At 43.0% G+C, this 25,409-nt stretch overlaps 1 pseudogene; it reads left to right on the top strand.

Annotated features, from left to right (window-relative positions):
* Positions 1-574: 574 nt before the first annotated feature.
* The window catches only part of LOC136391998 (large ribosomal subunit protein eL18-like), a 57,953-nt pseudogene continuing 33,118 nt past the window's right edge, over positions 575-25,409 (top strand).

The raw sequence follows: 25,409 nt of genomic DNA, 5'->3' as shown, positions 1-25,409 counted from the left end.
GCCCACACCCTCCCCCTCCCGAGATTCTGCCCCTGAGGAATTAAGGGCTCCCAGGCTGATGGCAGGAGCCAAGAGGAATATGCATGTCTCCCAAATGTTTTTCTTCTTAAAAGAGAAAGAAAAGAAAAGCAAGCTCACCCATAGGAAGTATGCAGTGAAGGGGGTTGGAGAGGAGTCTGGGGTACTCAGGCTAATTAACTAGAGAATCAAAGTTCTGCAAGAACAAAAAGGCACAAAGCAAAAGTGACATGGCATTTTCATTTACAGCCTGGTTGGAGCCCTATGACCTGGAACCTGTTTAAAGGAAGGTGTGTGTGTGTGTGTGTGTGTGTGTGTGTGTGAGAGAGAGAGAGAGAGAGAGAGAGAGAGAGAGAGAGAGAGAGAGAGAGAGAGACCTGGCTCAAGTGGGGGGCTAGAGACAAATGGTGACCATAGGGCTGCTGTCAAACGCCAGCCAGGACATACAAAGGCTGTGACTACAAACGGCTCTACCTGACATGCAGGTAGGTTTCCACACCCCAAATCTCACTCCAGTGCCATTGTCCCAGCGGAGATACAGGGCTGTGTTTCTGGCATGAGGTCCGGACTGCCCACTTGCTGCCACCCCATTGCAAATGGAGACAAGCCCGAGTACAGCCCAGAGCAGCCTCCAGGGAAGCCGGTATGTGCAGAGCGCTGGAATAAAACGCCCCAACCCTGTCCCCCGCCAACCCCCACTATTTTATGTCTCATGTCTTTATGGCAAAACATGGCCCACCAAAATGCAACACTGAGAAGATGGTTTAATCAAAATTCTCTTGCAACAACAAAAAAATAATATCGCCCTGCTTTCTTTATTCATGATCTTTTATTTAGGCGAAAAGCAAATATCATTGAGCCAAACTTGAATAGACAAACATATACAACCACTGGTAATTTAATATTTTGTGCTAATGGTGTACACTGTAGATACAACCCCAGAGGAGTAAATTACAATCCTATCAATAATACATCGCATCTGGGCTCCGGTTTCCCACATCACGAGAAAATGTGTATTGGCAAAAGGCTCTTCGAATATTAAAAGCCATGCATATAATGAGGCTGTGGGTACAGAAGCTAGACTCTCTCCTAGGACTGTATTCTGGTCTTTGTAATCAAGGTCCTTTATGGGGGAAATATCCCACATTGAAGCTGCTAAAGCCAGTGCTAAATGAAGAAATCCATCTACCTTCTCAACAAATATTTGGGTGAAGCTGCAATCACACAGAATAACCTACAATCAGGGCATTTGTTTGCCAGTCTACTCAGAGCCTTGCATTCATTTGGAGCCTCGGGTCTCTGGTTAATGTCTAAGGTCAGTTGGGGTGCTCTGCATCAATGGACAAGAGACTGCAGAGAGCCCCAGTGTGGATGTACTGTCAAAGGGGAAATCCATGTGGCTTCAGAGCTCCCTCTCACCCTGATCCTGACCCCGGCTTTCTCAATTGTGGGTGGCCCTCCAACAGAAAGAAAGAAGGGAGGGAGGACTGATGACAGGCAAGGAGCCAACCACCTGCAAAGAATAAGAGATTTAGTCTGGAATTTAAAATATCTCCAGTTCATAAAAGTCAGTGGATCCAAAGTCCCTTACTCCTCCCACCAGGAGAAGCAAATGCCAATCTTAATTGAGAGTGGGGAGGAAGTATTTCTGTCATGGTAATATTACTATCATGGGAGAATTAGGTGCTAGTTAGTGCCACAGTCACACACTGATTCCTGTCCCTGACCTCCCTGTTTAAAAAAGTACTGAGGAATCAGATGTGCCAGCAGGGTCAATATCTTCCATATCACTTTTTAAATCAGACCCTGGAAGGCGTAGCCAGTGGTTTAGTGGATAGAGCATTGGCCTAGCATATGGACATCCTGAGTTTGATTCCAGGTCAGGGCACATAGGAGAAGCAACCATCTGCTTCTCTCCCCTCCCTCTCCCCATTCTCTCCCTCTTCCCCTCTTGCAGCCAGTGGCTGGATTGGTTCAAGTGTGGCCCAGGGTGCTAAGAATAGCTGAGTATAGCTCTCTTGGAGCACAACAGCCTCGGGCACTAAAAATGGCTTGGTAGGTTAGCATCGGCCCCAGACTAGGTTTGCCGGATAGATCCTGGTTGAGGCGCATGTGGGAATCTGCCTCACTATCTCTCTTTCTCTCATGTAAAGAAAAAAAAAATCAGACCTTAGAGAAGGAGCACTCACAGAGGACTGGAGGCTGTCAAGGGCTCCAGGCAAAAGGAAAGGGATGAAGCTGCAGACCCAACCCCAAGCACAGTGATGAGAAGGCCCCACCAGACACCAGTTTATTAGAGGAAATAAATCTTTCTAGATTGCAGGAAACTGACCAAGCTTTCTGGAGAAAGACACTTATGAATCAAAGAAAAACAATGTGAAAAAGTCCGTTTATCCAGAAGCAGCATCTAGAAGTCTTGCCACAATCTCCCTTCACCCCTCCTTTCCTTCCTTTTTTTCCTTTCCGGGATTGAAAGCCATTTTCCCGGCTACAAATCAGATAGCAGGGCTGGGTGAGACACCTGGTGGGAAGTGACTGAATTACACCCAAATTTGGTCTCAAGCATCACTACAAGGGTCTGAGACCTGTGTACCCTGAGATCATGCAAAATAACAAGGCCAGCAGCTCCCTAGGGTATGTGATATTGAAGGAGACTTTAAGTATAGTAGCAGTTGGGTAGGCACTGACCTACAGTTCTGCTACGTTCAACTGTGTATGGGAAGAATTGGTGGCTAAGAATAAATGTAAATAGAATCCATAGACCAACAAATATTTGCTAAGATTTGCAATACAACTCCCTCATTATTTACAGTTAACTTAAAGTTGTATTGAAAGCAAATATTGTTCCAGAGGACTCACCAAACTGTAAAGCTGGGAGAGGTTCCCCTAAAGATAAACTATAGATGAGAAGCTCACACCTACGAAGGTAATCGAACATTGTCTGCTTAAGGCTAATGCTGATTTATGTGCACTCAAGAGCACTGAAGGCAGCAGCCTGCAGTTTGGAGTCAGGGTATGAGGTAGTTAAGAGAGGTCAAATTAGATTTGGTGCCAATTTGATCTGGCCAGGGGACTCTGGTACAGCCACTAGAGCTCTCCAAGATTCAATTTCCTTATCTGTCAAGTGGAAATAATAACAAGCACTCATTAAGGACTAGACACTGCCTGTTTTGGGTATATTAAGTCATTTAATGCTCCCAATCACCTTCTACGGTGTGATTGATATTCCAGTTTTATGGACAACAAAACGGAAGCATAAGCGGGTAAGGGACTTGCTCAAGGTCACATGGTTTGTGAGTAGCAGAGATGAGACCCAAACCCGGACTCTCTCTCTCTGAAGTTCACACATGAGACTATATTACTGTATCCTATCCTTTAATGTTGATGTGAGGATTAGATGAGATAATGCATGCAAATGGCTTAGCAAGTGCTTAGTAGACCCTAAGTACCCCCCAAATATTATTTATTATTGTAACCTTGGTATCAAGAAAAAAGTATCTTTGAGGAGCCTGTCTAATGTCTATGGACCAGAAATCAATAAACCGTACACACTTGTTTGGCAGCTAGCAACACAGTGTTAAATTCACTGTGCAATTTATTCACAGCTACAATGAACCTTAGTTTTAGAGTAATCATCTCCTCTTCCTATCACCTTCGTTTTAGGTGAATTTTTATTGTTTAGCTTCATATTCAGTACCTGTGTCATACTCTGGGAGCCTGGGGGATTTTTTTTTTAAATAGACATGGCATAAATCTGAAATAACTATTTTTCCAGGCTAAGTGCCATTTCATATTTTACTATATTTTGGAGGGACAGGTGGAAAGTACTCGTGAAAATGAAACTGGTGAAGAGCTAATAAAGAAAAAAACTTCCAAGCTTCCAAAAAAGTGAAACAATCAAGAGAAATAACCAAGAAAAAGCAAACAGCCTGACCAGGCAGTGGCACAGTGAATAGAGCATCAGACTGGGATGCAGAGGATCCAGGTTCGAAGGCCCAAGGTCACCGGCTTGAGTGTGGGCTGATCCGGCTTGAGCGGGGACTTACCAGCTTGAGCGCAGGGTTGCTGGCTTGAGCATGGGATCATAGACATGACCCTATGGTTGCTGGCTTGAGCCCAAGGTCACTGGTTTGAGCAAGGAGTCACTCATTCTGCTGTAGCCCCCTAGTCAAGGCACATATGAGAAAGCAATCAATGAACAACTAAGGAGACTAAGGAGACACAACAAAGAATTGATGCTTCTCGTCTTTCTCCCTTCATGTCTGTCTGTCCCTATCTGTCCCTCTCTGTCTCTGTCACACACACAAAAAGAAAGAAATAGCAAACAGATGGTTAGCAAGAATGCTGCTCCCATCACTCCAGAGCAGCATGTGAGGTTTGGGGGGCAGCCTTGTGCTGAAACCACGCCGTGCTGATCTCATTAAAGAGCTCACCAAAGTCAGAGCATCTCTGATGCCAGGCGTGCCCTCCCCAGGCTGGAGCTCATCCCCCAAGAGCTTTCAGAGAACACAGTGGGGGCAATTATGCTACTTGGCCCCTGGGCCCCTGGCTCTCAGCTCACCATTCCCTGCTAGAGTGTCCAGCTGATATGATATGACATGAAGGCTGTGGCTGGTGACTGCTCACCTGGCCATTGGCAGCACAGGGAGCTTACCCCCTAAAGCCGGACACAAGGCAGGACAAAGGAGAAACTAAATGCATTCACAAAATGGGTTCCTTTTGTCTCATTACCTTACCCTGTGATCATCTGCCTTCAATGAAGAAAGAAAGCCTGAGACAAAGACAAGGTCCATTTTAATAACATAATCAAACCAATTACATTTCATCACTATACCATTATGGATCATTATAATCCAACTGGTAACGGCCTCACCTCACAAGCCATATCACTCCCCTTTGCCCTCCCAAAGGCCTGGCCCTTAGCTAGGTGGCTTTACCTACTGCAGTTAGGTCCAGGTGCCTCCCTTTCTCCCGTACCAGTGACTGCAACAACTTCCCCACACCCCTCTGAGGGAGCTCTATTAAACATTTCTTGCCACTTGGAGGATAGTTTTAAATGTTTCTCTAGATTCATAAGTCAGCAGTGCTTTTTTAACTTTTAAAGTGCATACAAGTCAACTGGGAATCTGACAAGAATGAGTCAGCAGATGTGGGGTGGGGGCTGAGATTCTGCAGTTTTAACACAAGGCCTCTTGGGATGGGAACCACAGTTGGTTTTGCTCAGTTTCATCTGCCTTTTCTTCCAAGTCATTGGTATCTCAGCCATTCTGGGGAGACATGAGAGGCCCCGAGGGCAGGAGGGCAGTTTGGCATTGCCACAGCAGCCCAGGCTCTGACATGCAATGAGGAAGTTGGAGTCTTTTCTGCACATGAAAATGGCCTAAATGAGCCCTGCTCAGAGAACCCGCCACCGTTGAGAATAGTCATAGAACCCCCAATGCCTAAAATATGAGATAGGTTATTTAGAAATGAAGTCTTGGTGACCGAGGAACAAACATGAAGCCACTTCAAATGCTTCGGCTAGTGATCACCAATCTGGGACAAGGAACCAGGAATATATTTGGCCGCCACAAAAGTCAGAGCTAAACCTAGTGAGCAATTTTCAAGAGAAAGAAAGGAGTTAAGCAATTTACCAAGATCAAGATTCTGGGCCAGACTTTGAGTTGCCCTTGCTCTTCTGCCTGTCAGTCTGGTGTTACTTTTAACAATCCGTCCCATTACTGTGCTCAGAACCTTCTGCTCACCTGCTCGCTTACCCTGTAGACTTGTTTACACTCTGATACTCAAGGCTTCAATTATTTTTGGTAAAATGGAAACTGTAGAGTTGATTAAAATTTTTAAATTCAATATTCAGTATAATAGAGATATAAAAAAGTATACTCAAAATATTTAGCTACTCTTTCAGTGTTTACTTTAGATATGAATACCACTGATCAATGACTATTCCAAGCAGTGACATGTTGGATCATGTTGGACCAATGATTAGGTGGAAAGAACTCAAACTGAGGCAGAACAAATTTGGGTTCAAATCCACCCAATTTGTGCTCTTAAGTTAAACAGTGAATCACTTTGTGCTTCGGTTTACAAAAAAGTCACAAAGCAAAGTATAGTCCCGACCTCTCAAAGCCATTGTAGGTGCAAAAATTCCTTGGTGAATGATAAATAGGACCCCAAGTACCTTTATGCAACTCAATGGTCACAGGTCATAGAGAAAACAAAAGATCATAAGACCAGGAGAACTAAGGCAAGACCATGATGAGGTAATATCCCAGAGGAGATTACAAGACACAAAAGGACCAGAGGCTTCAATAAAATAGTGTCTAAGACCAAATTGGCAGATGGAATCAAAGGGCAGAATAAGCAAATCATCCATGGGTTCAAATGGATGTTGGAGGTAGATGTAGGCATAGGAAAAACACATCGTGATCATTATCAAAATAGAATAGTGGTTCAGTAGACCAAATGCACACAATGTAAGGGTTCAGGAAGATGCATTTCCCGGAGTCAAGGTGAGGTAGTAAGTTGGAAAGCCAGGCAGAGTGGTATACAAGAAGGACACCCACTAGAAGAAGCCAGCCACAGGAGGCTAGGAGTTGACACTGCTGGTGGCAAGTGTCTGGCTCAGGCAGAGTTCCTCAGTGCTCCCTATCAGGGCAGGGACAGCTGACAGCCTGCAGATACGGGCCACGAAGCAACAGTGTCTGGCTGGATTGTAAAGAGAATAGCGGAGCAGCAACTGACAGCAAATTCTGACACAGCACCGTTTACGTATTCCTGACCCACATTCATTTTGTCCAAAGATGCTTTTTAAAATTGAGTCTTTAGTGAGAAGACAGGCGCCTAATGCTGATTTAAAGAGGCAGCATAGCTGCATGCAAAATAAGAGGTTAGAGAGTACCTGTTTTAGACCTTCACTCTATCTCTAGAAACAAAGTGCCCTATTTTGTATTCATATTCTGTGTTCCGGATAAACTGTCAGATTCCTCTGCCAGATTTCTATGGATAATTAGAAGGTTGCAAGAAGCAGATGTTATGAAACTATCTGTGACTAGCCCTTAATGGTGGATGACAAGAACTCAGCACTATTTCTTAATTATACAAGACATAGAGAGAGGAGTTTAAAAAAAAATAGGAGAACTTGTCAAAGCCTGACGAGGTATCAAACGGTTAATCACCCACATTGAACCTGAACATTTCTTTCCCATGTAATTCGGGACATAGGTCCCACCTCCCCTGAGCTGAATAATTTTATGAGTTGTGTATTCTCCTATGTCGCTTCATTTCAGGATTTAATAACTAAAATATGAGCTGCTGCATATAAATAGGTGTTCTCTGGTTAAAATAGCCCCAATAAGAACATTCACATTTGATTAACTATAGACACCGTTTTGCTACAACACACCCTTTTCAGTAGGATAAAAGAAAGATACAGTGCTTGGGGAAACTGGGCTCCTGTCCCATAAATATGATAGCACATCTGCCATTTTTTGAGATCTTGTTTTATGGTGGGTAATGGACAAGCCTCTTGTCATGCATCTTCTCATATGATCCAACAACAGCTCTAGAGAGGTGGCCTTTGTATTAGCTCCATCTGACAGAAAAGGAAACTAGTAACAATAACAATAATGAGAGCCACAAAAAGCAATGGCAGCCACCAGCATGGCAGGTACTGCGTACTTACTTTGTCTTCAGTTCTACATTGTACACACCACCTCATTTAGCAGGGCTGGTGCCATAATGATGTTTCTGTCCACTGAACAGAGGAGGACACTAAGTTTCCAAGAGATTAAATAACATGTCCAAATGATAATAACTGTAAATTCAGGATTCCAACCTTAGTCTTCCTGACTCTAAATATAATATATTTAATTCCTGGGCTGTACAACCTCCAACTGACTGGGTGACTGTTATGAGTTGTGTCCCCCAAAGTTCTTATGTTGAAGTCCTGACCCATAGTACCTCAGAATATGACTGCATTTGGAGATAGGACCTTTAAAGAGATAATTAAGGTAAAATGTTGTCATGTGGATGGGCCCTAATCCAATATGACTATAAGAAGAGGAGATTGGGACAAAAATGGGCACAGAGAAAAGGTTATGTAAAGACACAGGGAGGTGGCCTTCTGCAAGCCAAGGAGAGAGGCCGTAAGGAAACCTACCCGGCCAGGGACCTGATCTTGGACTTATAGCCATCAGTACTGGGAGAAAATTAACTTCTGACATTTATGCCACTCAGTCTGTAGTTCTGTGTTATGGCTGCCCTAGCAAACTAGTACAGTATGCTCGTTTAAATTCCTAACTTCAGTATGTTTCAATTTCTTGAACTAGATGGCCTACATGTGCTGTCTCTGAAGCATTCTTCACGCTGCTGGACCATTTTAACAGATGCTTTCTTCCCATGGCCCCAGAGGCTGTCGGCGCCTCTCACTCTTCAGTCTCTCTGACTCTTCCCACCCTTCTTCTATCCTTCCCCAACCTAGGGGCAAAGTGAAAGGCCCAGGCCAGAAACAGCAGGGATCCGCCCTGGAATGGACACGAGGGGTGACAGCCAGGGAAGTAAGCTCAGTGGGACACTATGGGGGGCCCCTCCTCTTACCCCCAACACACCTTCCCAATAACCCAACTATTATCAATTTATACATGCTTATATAATTACTTATACATTTATATTAAACAGTACTGATAAATTACCGGGTTTTATGAGGGTGCTAAAATACGATGCTTAAAACAAAAACAGGGTCCCTACTCTCACTGAGTGCACAGTAAATGTGGGGAAATTAAGAAATTAAGATAATAAGGAAATAATGACCCTATTTATTGAAAATGTAATTTGTCCAAGGGCAACACTAGAACAATTTAATAATGAGTTTGATGACCTTTATTCAGAAGGACACAATCAATGGGTTGGGGGGGGGGTAGAGTGCCTCACCAGCCACAGACGCTCTTCCTGGGGGGCTGCGGCAGGATGAGTGTACAGAGAGCATTAGAAGAGGTCTCGTGGAAACAGGGCGTGACTGGCTTGGGGGCGGGGTTTCCTCAGGGGCTGGTGGGTCCTGTTCTAGGTAAGTTAGAGCTGAGTTTTTGCTGCTAGGTCTCCGGCTTGCCATAGCAGACTCTAGAGGCCATCTCCTGCGCTGATTGGGTCCATTGCTTCACGCAAGTTCTAGGAGAAGTTCCTCTGAGCTTCTAGTGAGCACTCTCTTGGGGGGAACTTGGAAGAAGAAGGCCAGTGGCATGAATTGCTCGGTCCCCACTCCTGCAGCTGGCTTCGGAAGTACAACTGACAATATTTATCTGTCTCTTACTCCGCTATCCACCAGAGAGTCCCTCACTTGCGTGAGGCTTTGCTGCTCTTGATGGCCTACATGGTGGCATTTCCCTTATGTCCTGGGATCTGAGCACTTTGTCACTATTCCCTCCTCACACCAGGGTGGCCACACTTGCCCATTTCCTACTGTTGAGAGTTTAACTAAGCTGCTCTGTGGTATGGCTGCCTCAGCATTCATTTTGTTTGGCCCGGGCAGCCTGCAGGGACCTTAGACCAACACTGGCCCTCTCATGCAAGTGCATATCCTAAATATCAGCCTGAAGAGACACAGGTAAATGTTAGTTCTTGCTACTATAATATTTATATGACTTCTCCAATAGTTTCCTCTGCCTTCCAGCAACCCTGCCTGACTCACCCCTTAGATAAGGCTGCCTTGGGCTTACCAAAACTCTACCCTTGTTTTAAATTGACCACTCTGGCCCTAGTCTGGGAAACCCAAAGCACTCTACCTATGAACCTTAATAAAGGTGGGCATTGACCAGGTGGTGGCACAGTGGATAGATCGTTGAACTGGGATGCGGACTATCCAGGTTCAAAACCCCAAGGTTGCTGGCTTGAGCACAGGCTCACCAGCTTGAGTGCAGGGTCGCTGACTTGAGCATGGGATCATAGACATGACCCTTAGTCGCTGGCTTGAGCCGAAAGGTCACTGTCTTGAGCCCAAGGTTGCTGGTTTGAGCAAGGGGTCACTCACTCTGCTACAGCCCTGCAGTCAAGGCACATATGAGCAAGCAATCAATGAAGCAATCAATGAACAGCTAAAGAGCCGCAACGAAGATTGATGCTTCTCATCTCTCTCTTTATTCCCGTCTGTCCCTATCTGTTCCTCTCTCTGTCTCTGTCATAAAAAAAAAAAACATAAATAAATAAAGGCATGTGCTTAAGCCCTGCCTCTCTTTTTGTCTGCACCCTGCCTTGACCACTTTGTGCCCCCCCAGGGTCTGCTGTATACTTTTTCCAGGACCTGTGAGAAATGAATTTCTCTATTTTAATTTCTCCTGTGGTCTGCTGTCAGATTGTGATTCACCATCTGGCACCCCGCACTCCATTTAACAAAAGCATGACATCTACTAAAAGTGGTTAAGAAAGTTCCATGAGATGCCTAAGTGAATTACTCAAGTGCCAAACATGCTTCTCCCTGTCTCTAGTGAGTAATGACAGCCCTACTGCCCCCAACCAAAAAACTCGCCTTTTTGCCTGCTGGTTCCCGGGCACAAGGAACCTGAGATGCCAAGAAATTAAAATTTTTTATTTCAATGGAATTTCAGCAGGATTTCCTCTTTAAAATACTGTCTCTACACATGTAGAGCTCACTGTCATGGAGATGAGAAGCACATGGTCCCTGAGTGGTCCATGGAATATAAATGCTGCCCAAATGCAGTCAACTTGCCACCAAGTGGCCAGTTGGCTTCTATGAGGGATAATGTTCAATTGTGAGACCAGCATGCTCTGTTGCTGATACGTTGATCATTTAATCAACTCTCCAGTGACAATAAATAAATCAGCCTCAGGAGTGTGTGCTGCTATGCCCATATATACCCGCATCCCTGCCAGTATGGCTCTTACATTCATTGGCCCATGGCACCAGCACAGCGGTGGCAACTGACATACACCATGGCCAAGTTCTTCTGTGTACCCAGGTCAACAGTATCTACTCCATGGTAGAACACTCGCTGATAGGCATAAACATGCGATATGAAGAACTTTGCACTTAGGCCCACTTCCATATGTCCACCCTCATGTCTCTAGCCCATACCTTCTTGTCCCCAATCTTCCAATCTCTCCAAGCTCCTCATTAGCCAGCCAATCCATAAGTCCACAAATGTTCTAACCTTGGCCCATTTGTTTTCACACATAAAGCAGATGACCAGTGGGACTTCCTGTGCTCTTCTCACCATGAAGCTTGTCCCTCATCACTGTCTTTCCAACTCACTCCTGAATGGAGTTGGAGTTCAACTACAAAACGTACCCACATACCAAGCCAACCTACCCATGAACCAAAATTGGGCTTCTTCCTCCTTCATCCACTGGTTATTAGGGATCCAGGTGTGGCCACACATGTGAGCTGAAGAAAAGGCTCCAGTGCAACAGTGGCGGGAGTCCTAAGGCCTGGGCTACTTGATTGTGAACTTGCCTGTACCCTCTGGCCCCGCTTATGCTCAAAGCCAAGTGCATTACTTCCATCATAGAAAACCTGGCTCTCCTGACCTTGTGATTTGGTGAATCTGATCAAACCTGGCTCGTAACAGGCACTTCCAGACACATGATCATTTATTGCCCTGTGATGAAGTGTTCCGTCTCTACTGGGGACCAGCACTACTCCATGAGAGGCTGCTCAAGACTGTGTAATGCTCTGCTGCAGGTGACACGGCCTTGCCTTAGAACCCCAGGTGTCTGTATTGCGATCCTCCCACTGGACTTTCCAAAAACTCTCCAGTGCATCTTTACCATCACTGACACCTCCAGTCCCATTGGGTATGACCGTATGGCTCAAGCATCAGAGTCATTTGAACTGCAGCTTGGACCCACTCTCAGTCCCACTCAAAGCTGAGAGTCATTCATGTCACCTAGAATACATGTTATATAGTATTCCCAAGTCCCAAGTGTGGAATATCTGCCTCCAAAATCCAAAAAATTTATACTGTGTTTTTTTCTTTATGAAGGAAGGTACAAGACAAAATAAATTATCTTTCACTTTAAAGGGTATATCCCAACACGCTCTAACCCATCAACTTCAGAATGGGCGGCATGTTGCCTTCTCTACCTAACCAGGCTGCTCCTGGTTAGATCCTGAAAAAGACCAGGATCTGGTCTTTTTCTCTCTGGCAATGGCTCAATTAACTCTTTCTTTTAAAAAGGTTTTTGGGGCCTGACCTGTGGTGGCGCAGTGGATAAAGCATCGACCTGGAAATGCTGAGGTCGCTGGTTCGAAACCCTGGGCTTGCCTGGTCAAGGCACATATGGGAGTTGATGCTTCCTGCTCCTCACTCCTTCTCTCTCTCTGTCTCTCTCTCTCCCTCTCTCTCTCCTCTCTAAAAATGAATAAATAAAATTTTTTAAAAAATTTTAAAAAAATAAATAAATAAAAAGGTTTTTGGTCATGGAATTATAAGTCATGCCTTACAGAAAAAACACCCAGGCTCTCGTACAACTGTCCTCCTGTGGCTGTGTCCTTGTGCCAGAAAGGTCCTGCCAGTCTGGAAGGTGTAGTCTTCTACTGCCTTCTCTGTTTTCTCATGGTGGCCTCAGGGCAGATCATGACAGTGGTCTGGAACCTCTCCCTCCTTTTACAATCCCTTGTAAGATATTCTGAGTGTGAGAAAGAGATAGACCACATTCACATAACTTTTATTATAGTATCGTGACAATTGTTCTATTTTATTGATCTTTTATTGTGCCTAATTTATAAATTAAACTGTACCATAGGTATATATGTATAGTGGGCTTTGTTACTATCCATGGTTTTAGGCATCCACTGGGGACCTAGGAACATACCTCCTGCAGATAAGGGCGACTACTGGGTTACTCAAGGTTAACAACCAACTTTTCCTCTTTAAGTTACCAACACTCGGCTCATAACCTTACCATCAAGCTTTGATAGACAGAACACCTAAAAACAACTCACAGCAAATGGCCACTGATGAGTCAGAAACCCTTAATAGCTGTAATCAGGGGCCAGTGGGACACGGGCAGTTCTGTGGTTAGGCACGCAGGAGTCACCTCCAGGAAGGCTCCCGAGTATTCCCGGCAGCCCAAATGCTGTGCAACCATCCCCTTCCCGCAGCACCTGGCTTCTCGTTAATTTACCTGTGACATGTTGCTACACTTAATTGCATTTGACAATTAGTAACATTTCAACACCTCTTTTAATGGAACAATTAAGAGAGTGTTGTCTTGGTTGCAAGAAAATATATGAGCTGATTTTTCAGAGGAAAAGAGAAAAGACCAAACGTAAAGCCCCAGTAGTAATTCAGTTATAGACAGCTTGGAGGTCAGCCCTCTCCCTTTTTGCATTTTGCAAGAATTATGTGTCAGCATGCCTTTTCGTGTTTGTTTGTTTGTTGCTTGGTTTCCCTGAATGAGCATTTCTCCACCAGACAGCTCCAGGCTGTTCATGCAGCCGTGTGATATTAATTACAAGGAAGAATGGATGCTAAGCAGTTGCTGTTACTCATTTCTCACTGGTGTTGTTGCATTGATTGCTTGGGAAAGCAGATGCCCTAAAGGCACCTCTTCCCACAATCAATGAGGGCTCCTGGGAATGCTGAAAAGAGTCTTGGAGACTTTGTCCTGGTTTTCAGTTCCTTCCAACTAATAGATCAGTGGGGAAATCTGGCCCCTAGGGGGTCTCTGAAAATACTTAAGTATTACTTTTTCTATTTTCCACTCCCCACATTAGTAACAAAGAAAAATCATGCTGCTCTGTTATTACAAAATTTACCTTACAGCAATAGTTTATAAATCTTTGCACTCACAAATGATGCAATATTGTCACTGTAGACAAGACTGAAAGGAGTGTGTGCCTGAAGGCTCATCTATAAGAGCTGTGAGGGGCACAGAATTAAACATGTCATTTGCAAAGGGCTGGTGCATTTCATTTGCCAAAACAATCATTTGGCAGAGCAGATGGCCTGGGTTATTGCCGTAGTGTCTGTGATAGAAAAAGACTCAAGAATCTGCCCAACACTCTATTTGAGGTTTCTGCTGTTGCCCAGTGCTCACCAAACTCAGGGCAGAGTCCGCTTTCACAGCCCACTGCCCTCCTGGTTCTAGACGAACCGAATACCTACTGCACCTGCAAGTGATCACCACCCTCCCGCAAAAACTTGGCCACGTGCCGTTCTTCCTGCCTGCAATGGCCTCCTTCTTTGCTTGTCCCAAATGCGCCATTTTTCGGGAGAAAGCTCCCATATCTTCATGGAGCTTCCTGTTTCCCTCCCCGACTCTCCCGGACCCCTCACTGCCCTTCTCATATGGTTCATTGCGTCTGGCTTTGTCTTAGGAGTAGTTGGACCCTTTGATTGTGCCTGAGTAGTTTGTAAATGCTTTTGAGTCAGGAATCATGTATTATTATTCTTTAAATAATTCATAAAATCTAGTACAGCATTGCTTATTTATGTTATCAATAATAATTACAACTGCCATGTACCCTCCAGAAGTGTTTTTCAAATTAAACTGTATTGACTATTCAGATATTGAGGCTGAATTTTTTTTAAAAATTACATTAGTTTGATTGACAGTTGTCTTTTTTACCCCCATTCCACACCCCCCAACACAGTGCCTGTGCAGATGAGAGGCTGGGAAGGGCACGGGAAGCTTTTCTGCATCTCTAGTTGTGATTTAAATATCCTCAATCAGCTCCGGTTGGTGCATCGTCCACCCCAGAGCTGCTGGGCATTTGTAACCCAAGCAGTGTCACCATGTGCCCCAAGGGAGAGATGCAATCAGAAGAGTAATAATGACTTTCTGTGAGCAGGGATGAACGACCTCATCTCTTGGGTCACTAGGGCAACCATCTTTCGAATTCTACCACAGAGTTATCACAATCCTTTCTCTTCTCTTCCACACTGACACGTGATTCCCTCTTCTCCTGCCCCACACACAGCACTATGCAGCCAAGGGGCCATGATTGGACTCCCTTTTCAGGCACCATCTCTGTCCTGGCTCAGCAGGGAAGGGGGTCACTGGTCCCAAAAAGATGGACTTAGTTTCTCCTTGCATTGAACATGCTCAACATTTTGTGCCTCCCTAATGCCTCCGCTCCCCTCCCCCTCCCATGCATGCACACACATACACATGCACGGCTAACTGCACACACTAATGCCACATCTTGCTAATTATGTTACCCTTGCTGGTTATTATTAAGGTCTTGCTTTCAGAACACAGAGAGAACCAACCACATAATGATCAAGGAGACAAATGGAGCATATCACTGCAGCGACTGTGCGATGATAATGAGTTACATAAATCAAAAGTTCGGTAATTTACCTATCAGATTGAGCAGTGAATAGGGATTTTCAGTTACTGTGATTGTTTTGTGATAGATTTTTTTAATAACTCTTGTACGTAGATGTTCTGGAAACTAGCAATTTGTTTTCTAAGGGGAGGCCACACAGTGCAGCGCCAAGAACATGGCAGGATGCTCAAGAGACCTGTGAGCTCATTTTAGCTCTCAGCTCAGGGAAAGAAGCAGCTCCCATCCCTGGCCTTCAGATTCTTCTGTCAAATGAAAGGGTCTCTGCATTCTTGAAGGGTCCCTTTGCCTCTGAGATTCTATGTTACCCATACTCCTCAGACAAAACGGAACAGGGTTCTTCCTGCCTTCCACTTTGCAGATAGACTTGAGCAGCAAAGTTAATGGGAGTCAGCCAGCCCTTCACCAACTAGAGAAATGTGAATTTTTACTCCCCAGACCTGACACTAAATCAAAGAATGGACTAACCCTCTTCCTCTTTTTACACCAGATGAAACGCTTTGTCTACACATGTCACCAGGTGCTGTCGTTCACAGTTATTTCCGGAGCTAGAATGTTCGCAAGGGTAAAGCATATTGTTAACTGGTGATATGTGAGCTAACACTTAGGAACTTTGGGGAATAGGTTATCTTTTGGGCCCTGGGATTAATAATTCATTTTTTCCAACCTCCCAATAGAATAAATCTCAGGAAGTACAATGTCCCTTGAGTCAGGCCTAGACTCAAGGAGCAGAAGTCCCATCAAGATTGTTAGATTCAGAAAGGAACCTGACACAGGGTCTCTCTGAAGAACTGTGACTAGAAATGTGTGTATACATGTATCTGTGTATACCCGTGAATGTGTGTGGATATATGTATGTACATGTATGTCTGCACATGTGTGCATCTCGATGTATACACAAACGTTTCTCTGTGCACACATGTGTGTTTATATTGTACATGTATGTCTGCAACTGTGTATACATGTGTGACTGCATGTACATATAGGCATGTGTGTATACATGTGTATGTGTGTTGAGTCTTTGAATGAAATTATGGTCACATTTGCAATAGAAAAGGTAAAGATGCCAAAATCTCACACCTTCCCAAACCACTGGCCTCTGTCACAAAGATCCCTCCACTTCAACCACAGGGAAAAAATAATACTGCATGGGAGGAAACTCGCCAAGCAGGGCGCCATTGGGCTCTGGCTCCTTTGGAAATAAACAGGTAAACACACAAATGGAAGCTTGGAAGGAGGAGATGGATTATGAATAAAACAATGTTTTGTTAGGTTGCTATTAAATTTCAATTGAACAATACTTGGGATACACAGGCACAGGCATATTCCTGAAACTAATTGGTTTTCCACATCTGCCCCGCTTCCTAATTGGACTAATTACTGCACTGTAGGATCATGTTCAACGTACTACAGAAAGCAAGAAACCTTGATTTACAGTGAGAGGAGCAGCAATTAGAGGGAATTAATTCATAAAGTAACATCTAAATAAATCATATGATGAGAAGACAGCAATGTAATTATTGTGACTGGTGGGTCCCTGGTGGGAAAACATCAAACTTAAACCTCAAACCAAGCTGCTGAATTCTCCCCACATCAGTGTGGCACTCGATTCCATCAGGCACATCCCACCTATCCTCTAAGGCCTAATTGAGGTGCCCTGTCAAAAACAATATGGCCCGACACTTCTCCTCTTGAGAGGCGAAGGAAAGAACATCAAGTTCTCACCATCTCGCATTTGTCCTTGGTCAGAATTAAATATAAATTCAGCTCAATGTGGCTAATGTGTTAGGGCTGTAGTTTCAAAATGGGAGACTTTGAAAACTTGAGTGTCATTATGAATCTCCTCTCGACATCCCATTGTATGTGGGGTTGTAGCTAAGAGAGCTTATTAGTAACAGTAGCAGGTGAAATGCTGACGCTTCAATAATTCATCTGTCCTCATCATGAAACCACAGGCTTCGGTCCTGCTTGGCTCTCATGGGTTGGAAGGACCCTCAGTATTCACGGCAGCTCCCTCCCTCTGACGGTAGAGAGCCTTTGTTGTTTTTGCTTTTTGTTGTTCTGATTGCTTTGCTTTTTTGTTTTCTTCCTACTTTCATTTATAACCTGAGAACTTGCGAACAGCTTCTGGAGTACCACCTTCGACCCTCAATTTCCCCATCCATAAAACGCAATGATTTTTTCTCTTTACTCAGGTGCCCCCATGCAAGATGTTATAAAATGGGTTTCCTTACTTTTTCACATCAAGGCATATGTAGAAAATGATGTTTTAATGTGACACTGGGGTAATTAGAAGGGGTTGTTAGTGGCCAAAGGCCATTTGGGTTTCTGAATCCAGGCTATGGCCATCCCTGCCCCACTGCCTTGTTAACCGAGGGGATCACTTCTTGGCATCCCTGTAGCGCATTGGTACCACAGACAACCAACAGAGAACTCTTCCCCCAAAGAAACTACACTGCCTACTTCAAAGCTCCCTGCTCTCTGGCTGGCCTGGAGCAGCCCAGTCTCATAGCACCCCCCCAATGCAGCAGATCATTACCCCCCACAGGTAGTCTGAGCTCACCGACTACTGGTCAAGCCTTTGCTCATCTCTATCTGCCAGTAGAGAAGTGGGGACCACTTGGAAGAAAATACTGAAAGAAAATAATCTCCAGAGTAACCAGACACAGCACAAGACCTCTGAACTTCCTTCAGAAGGGAGACTTATTCCATGCATGATAAATCAAGAAGAGTTTAGTAGGGGTCAGAGTATGGCTTTACAAGAATGTCATTGACTCCCAGGACTAGAAAAGACTAATTTCTATAGACAAGTGCTTAGAATCATAAAAATCTGGATGTAAATTTATTTCTGGGCCCTGGCTGGTTAGTGCAGCCGGTTAAGAACGTATTCCCAAAACAACAAGGTTGTGGGTCCAATCCCTAGTCAGAACAGATGCAGAAGCAGCTCAGTGTTTCTGCTTATATATATATACATATTATAATATATATATTATATTATATTATATTATATTATATATTATAATATATATAATATATATATAATTTCTGTGATGTTTATGCTTGAACACACCATTTAAGTTCTGTGCCTCAGGTTTCTCATCCTCAAAATGAGGTTATACTCCTGAGTCATGAGTTGTCATGAGGATGAAGTAATACACTATGTGCAAAATACTTAGCACCTTCCTAGGCCTAGACTGTCTAGAAAAGTAAAAGTTACTGTGTCATTACTGTCATTACTGTTGCCCTCAGCTACCTCTTCCAATCATTCTTCTGTAACCTCACCAAATGGTCGTCCATCTGAATTCCTCTGAAAAAAGGACTTGCCTTCCTTCTGAGTCAGCCCATTCAGTTTTCAAGCAGTCCCAAATCTCCTGGTTTATACTCCACATCTATAGTATGTCAGTTTGTCTGTATCATTTCAAAATGATTGATTTTGTTCAAATTCATACAGCAGCATGATTCTTAGGGAGCTGCGTGAGCTACCTTTCCTATCGGGACTCGGTCTGCCAAGAGCTTCCAATGGGGGTGTCGACAGAGGCTCACTTCAAGGATGACTCCAACACTACTCCGAGTAGATGCTTCAAAGCCAAGGCAAGATCTAGTCTGATCTCATGAACATAATTCTACCTAGATTTACAAAAACAATTGCCAATAGGGAGCAGTTGTGTGTGTTCTTTTTTAAAGTGATTTTATTTCTATTTCTCTCCAGGCACACTTCCTTAGGATGCAGATCTGAAAGAACAAATTTCTCCGTGATGCAGAATTGTATTTTATGCCACATTCCAGGACCTAGTTGGATTCTCTGGGATTGTTCATGTCATTAGCTCATATATATAAAAGTTGAATGAATGTGAACATGTCTACATGAAATGCAATGGTCTCAAATAATACAGCAAGCAGAGGATGTCAAGTCGCAGCCTTGGATTTGTCTTTGTCAAAGGGCTCCAGCAACACCAGCCAGCCTCGCAAGGAAGGAACTCCTGGCAGGACTTTAGCAGGTGCTCACATCTGGCCTTCTCTTTGCATCTCGTGGAGAAATGGCCAGAATGCAGCTGTCCGCATCACGAGGCTGGACTCGAACCCAGGCACCCACTACCTCCATTGGCCCATTGTTTTGTGGGGTGGACACAGGAGCATCTTTGTATAGAAGAAGAAATATTTGGGGCTCAAACATCTCGTAGTCTAAGCTTAGGTGCTGACTATTTACAGCAATACTGAGAAACACACATGCCCGATGCCTGGGGTACACTTGGGCACTCAGGACCTGCGGAAAGCTAAGTTTTGGCATAGCTCCTTCCTCTGTGGAAGAGAGAGCCCTTCATTCACTGAACAACCCTCTTTGTTTCTTCAGGCTTCCAGCTCCTCCTAACAGCTATGAGATGGAAAATAACCTAGATTCTCTGAATGCTCACTATCTCACTAGGAAAATGTAAGTGATATGCATGCTTAACCCACAAGACTGGTGTGATGAGTAAGTACGATACTGTGTACTTTGGTCAACAGTCACGATGCCTTGGGCTCCCAGGTTGTTTAGGACAATCCATTAGGGAACATCTTCCCTTTCAGGAACAGAAGCCTGGCGGTAACTATCCCCTTCCCTCGTCTATTTTCCTTTGATGTTTTATAGTCACATCACATTGAGCTGTGACAAATCACCTTCTATGATGAAGAAGAATTAACATAATATGATGTTGGAGGGCATGCTTGCTGCTTGATACACCATAAATTCCTCTATTTAAAAGCAAAGCTTCACAGCCAATTACCTGCTCTTAAAATTTTTTTTACCAATATAAGCCTGAAAGACAAGGGATCATGTCAGGCAAGCAGAAAGGGACCCATCCCAATTTGTATGCTGATGTCCTGACAAGGAGGCCCTTCAATCTGTTCCTCAGCTAGTGGGGACTATGGAGAGATAATGTCACTCCAGAAAGATAAGATGCAACCCAAGAGAGGCAGAGATTTGTTCAACATTGTTCTCCCTCTGTCTCTCTCTCCTGTGCCGTCAGTGATCACAATCTGAGGAAGCCCACAAACATATGAGGTGAATCATGTGTTTCAGCCCTCAGCCCCAGTAAAAACCTCAGCTGAGAGCCATCATTAACCATTGCACATAGAGGGGGATGAGGAGTCAGATGATTCCAACTTCCAGCCTTTGATTTTTATGAGACTCTAGACATTGTAAAGAAAGGCCCTGGGAATATATATATATATATATATATATATATATATATATCACATCTTCTTTATTTATTTATTTATTAATAGATACTTAGGTGGCTTCCATATCTTGGCTATTACAAATAATTCTGCAATATAAGGGTGCATAAATCTTTTCAAATTAGTGTTTTTATTATCTTCAAACATATACCCAAAAGTATATTTTTTGAGGGACTTCCATGCTATTTTTCACAGTGGATGCACCAATTTACAAGGGTGTACAAGTTTTCCCTTTTTTCCATATGCTCACCAACAGTTGTTGTTTGTTTACTTTTCAGTAATAGACATTCTGACAGGTGTGAGATATCTTATTGTGGTTTTTTTATTACCTTTTCCTGATGATCAGTCATGATGAGTGTATGGCCAGCGGCTATTGAGGTGTGGTGGTGCACACCTGTAGTCCCAGGTACTCAGGAGGCTGAGGCAGGAGGATCGCTTGAGCCCAGGAGTTCTGGGCTGTAGAGCGCTATGCCCATCGGGTGACCGCACTAAGTTCAGCATCAATATGGTGACCTCCCGGGAGTGGGGGACCACCAGGTTGCCTAAGGAGGGATGAACCGGCCCAGGTCAGAAACAAAGCAGGTCAAAAACTCCCGTGCTGATCAGTAGTGGGATCATGCCTGTGAATAGCCACTGGCCGTACAATGAGTATTTCTTCATATGTCTGTTGACCATTCATATGTCTTCTTTGGAGAAGTATCTATTGAGGTTGTCTGCCCATTTTTTAATCAGATTGTTTTTTTTTTAATGTTGAGTTGTATGAATTCTTTCTACATTTTTCTGAAGCTATTGAAATGATCAAATGATTTTTATTCTTGGTTTGGTAATGTAATACATTACACTGATCGGTTTGCAGATATTGAACCAACATAGTATCCCTGGAATATATCTCATTTGATCATGGTATATGATCCTTTGAATGTATTATTGAATTTGGTTTGCTAATATTGAGAATTTTTGCATCTATGTTCATCAGGGATATTGGCCTTTTAATTTTGCTTTGGGTGGTATCTTTATGAGGTTTTGGTATCAGGGTAATGCTGACCTCATAGAATGAGTTTGAAAGTTATTCATTTTTTTATAAATAACTTGAAAAGAATAGGTATTAATTCTTCTTTAAATGTTTGATAGAATTCATCTGTGAAGCCAGTGGGTCCTAGAATTTTGTTTCTTGACAGTTTTTGATTACTGATTCAATTTCATTACTCGCCATCAGTCTGTTCAGATTTTCTGTTTCTTCCTGGTTAAGCCTAAAAAGGTTGTATTTTTCTAGAAATTTATTTATTTTAAGTTGTTCAATTTGTTGGCATATAAGTCTTCACTGTATTCTTTTATGATCCTTTGTACTTTCATGCTATCGGTTGTAACGTCTCTTTCATTTCTGATTTTATTTTTTTGAGCCCTCTTTTTTTCTTGATGAGTTTGGCTAAAGGTTATCAGTTTCATTTATCTTTTCAAAGAACCAATTCTTAGTTTCACTGATCTTTTCTATCAATTTTTTTGTCTCTATATCATTTATTTCCATTCTGATCGTTATTAATTTCTTTCTTCTAGTCACTTTAGTCTTTTTCCTCTTCTTTTTCTAGTTCCTTTAGGTTTAAGGTTTGTTTATTTGGGATTTTTCTTCTTCTTGAGGTAGACCTGTATTACTATGAACTTCCTTCTTAGAAATGTTTTTGCTACATACCATAGATTTTGGAAAGTTATATTTCTACTTTCATTTGTCTCAGGCATTTTTAAATTTTCTTTTTATTTCTTCGTTGACTATTTGTTTAATAGCATGTTATTTAGTTTCCATGTGTTTGTGTCTTTTCCAGTTTTCTTCTTGTAACTTATTTCTAGCTTTCTTGTGGTCAGAACAGAAGCATGATAGGATTTCAATCTTTTTTAATATATTGAGGCTTGTTGGAGGCCTAACATGTGCTCTATGCTGGAGGATGATATATATACGTGCACTTGAATAGATTGTGTATTCTGCAATTTTGGAGTGAAATATTTTGCATTTGTCTATGAAAGCCTTCTTCTCTAAAGAATTGTTTTAGGCAATATTTCCTTATTGATTTTCAATCTGGAAGATCTATCCATTGATGTAAGTGGGGTATTAAAGTCCTCTGCTTTGTTTTATATTACCAATTTCTTTATGTCTGTTAATATCTGCTTTATATATTCAAGTGCTCCTATATTGGGTGTGTAAATATTTATGAATGCTACCTCCTCCTCTTGAATTGACCCCTCTATCATTGTGTAATGCCCTGACACACTTTTAGTTAGAAAGTTTTCATTTCAGACCACCCTATGTGGTTACTTTAGGTCTCTGAGTTTGTAAGGCTTCCATGCAGGCCTCTCTTGAGCTTGTCAGGTTTAGTATGTGGTCCCTTTTTCATCCAAAACACTAAGAATAGACTGTCAAATACAGAAGACTAAGCTTTGAGTAGAGAGGCTGGACTGAGACAGTGTGTGAATATGGGCTATGGATGACAGTGGAGAATTGCCTTAATGAAGATATATCGGCCTTGGAGGTCCAACTGAATAACCACCTTCTCTACACATCTTTCCTAATCCCCCAGCAAGTTTAGACCCTATGTCACGAAGTGCTTCTCAGTTCTCTTAAAACGCCATACTCTGTCTTCTGTTACATATGTGCCAGCCTTATTTACCTTTGGAGATTATAAATTTCCTAAAGGCTGTGTCTTGTTCATCTTTGTTTACCAACAGTTTGGTACTTAGTAGAAGAATCTCAGTGTGTTTGCTCAGCTGAGAATTTTTAAACTAATCTGGAGGAAACCAGGCTTCTCTTGAGAACCCAGGTTTCTCAAATAGGTCTCCCCATGGCCAAGGAGAACTACCCTTAATGAGAGAAACTTAGATGTCTATATTTAGAAGAAGAGTTAAGAGGACTCCTCCTAAAATGGGTGTAACTGGAGAGAAGGAAAGATTATTTCCAGAACATTAAGGATTGTAGTTATTCGAAGGGATCAAAAACAATCTTCTTCATCAACTCGAGGATGTTCTTTTGCATTTAAAGACAATGCCATTTACTGACAAATTATAGTGGTTTTTTAAGCAAATGAACCACCTCAAGACAATTTCCTTTCCTCCAGATTAGTTTTAAAAAATGTGGGGAGAGAAACTGACCAAGGATGCAAAATGCTAAGCTTGACCTCAGGCCTATTAAAATAAAGCTTCTGTTTAATTATTTCTATTTCTGAAGTAAGAGGCAATTAGAACCCCATGAAGTGGCAGGAGGAACCTGACCCAGGATTTTGCTTTTATTTATGTAGATTTTAGGTCTGGTTGTGGCCAGCAGAGCACACTTGACCTGACACTGTAGGGAAATTGCTGAGTACAGCCATGTGGCCCAGGCCGGATGTGACTGACTTGTGGGAGAATTGTGGTAAATTACTAAACCCCATTGGCCCTCTGTGTCTCTGTTAAATAGAGATAACTGTCCTTGCCGTCTTTATAGGAGGATTGGTGAGAGAATATTAATCTAGTGGCTGGTATTCAACAACTAACCTTTTATAAAGTGTTTTTGTATCCATTATCTCATTTGATCCTCACAAGGCCCTATGAGGTCGGAATTATCATTTGCATTTTCAACAGTAAAACTAATATCAGTAGAGGTTAAGTTACAATTGCCCAAGTCATGTAATCAATCAGTGAGGGAGACATGCTGCTTCTAACTCCAACTCCCATTATGCCCTGTTTCCTTCCTCATAGATAGAACAATAATAAGTGTAGGGGAGATTTTTTTTTTTTTTCCTATACCTATCTTAAGTTTTCCAGCAGGAGCTCTGTCACAGTGACTGGCCAAAGACAGATTAACAGGAGAAAAACAAAGCAGAAGTTTATTAACACATGCACTGCCCGTGTACACATGGAGCCTCATCAGTGAATAATGTGGGGGTTCAGAACGGGCCACTCCAAAATGTGCTTTGGTGGTATGTGCATTGCTTTGAGCTCAGTGATTTTAGCTTCCGGCTCAAGAGAATCTTCTGCTTCTCCATTAACTACTTAGACAAATTTGAATTAGGGACCTTGCCCATAAAAGAAATTATTTCTTCTATTTACTAAATATCTGTTTTTCTCATTATCCTGCAATGACCTTTTGAAGCCCCCGAGGTGTGTTACCCCTTTTCCAACTCTGAACCTCTTGTGTATGTAGGGTCTCTGACTCTCTCACATTTGTGGAGTTCACCCTGTGTTCATATATTAAGTATATATATATTACATTTGGTTGTTTTCTCCTGTTAATCCGCCTAATGTCTGTTTGATCATTAGGCCAGCCAGAAGAACCTTCAGGATAGAAGAAAGTTTGCTACTCCGCCACAGTAACCCAAGGTGTAGTTTGAATTTGGACTTATATAACCATGTAGGATAAACAAAAGGAAAAGCAGTGAGGGGCTTCTGGTGTGGGAAGTTCCAAGTTATGGGAAGGTGACTGTAAGTCCAGGAGCTGCGGCCATCACAGCCACCTGACTCACGCAGGTTCACATTTGATTCAGATAGATCATAATGAAACAGCAGAGCCAAGAACTGGTGGGCCATTACCTTTATTCTAGCCTCACACTGGCAAGCGAGTAAAAAACACATGGGCACCAAAACCCATTCACATGTCCTCCTGTTCCACAACCAGGAGAATCTTTCCAGTTTTTCCTAGAATCAAAGGCCCCACTAGCCTCAGCCACCTCCTTTTCCCCATTTGCACTCCTCCATCTTGGCTGCTTCTTCCCCTGCAGCCACATGGCCTCTCTCCCTGCAACAACATGGTCTCCTTCCAAAATGGCCTCCTAGCTCCTCCTTTAAAACCTTTTAGGGTGACAACCCCTCCTCCAGCACACATTAGCATAACCAAGCCCATTCCCAAGCATGA

The sequence above is a fragment of the Saccopteryx leptura genome, chromosome 2, assembly GCF_036850995.1.
Source record: "Saccopteryx leptura isolate mSacLep1 chromosome 2, mSacLep1_pri_phased_curated, whole genome shotgun sequence".
NCBI classification, from domain to species: domain Eukaryota; kingdom Metazoa; phylum Chordata; class Mammalia; order Chiroptera; family Emballonuridae; genus Saccopteryx; species Saccopteryx leptura.
The sequence above is the reverse complement of the archived record's forward strand: the minus strand, read 5'-3'. Positions and strand labels throughout refer to the sequence as shown.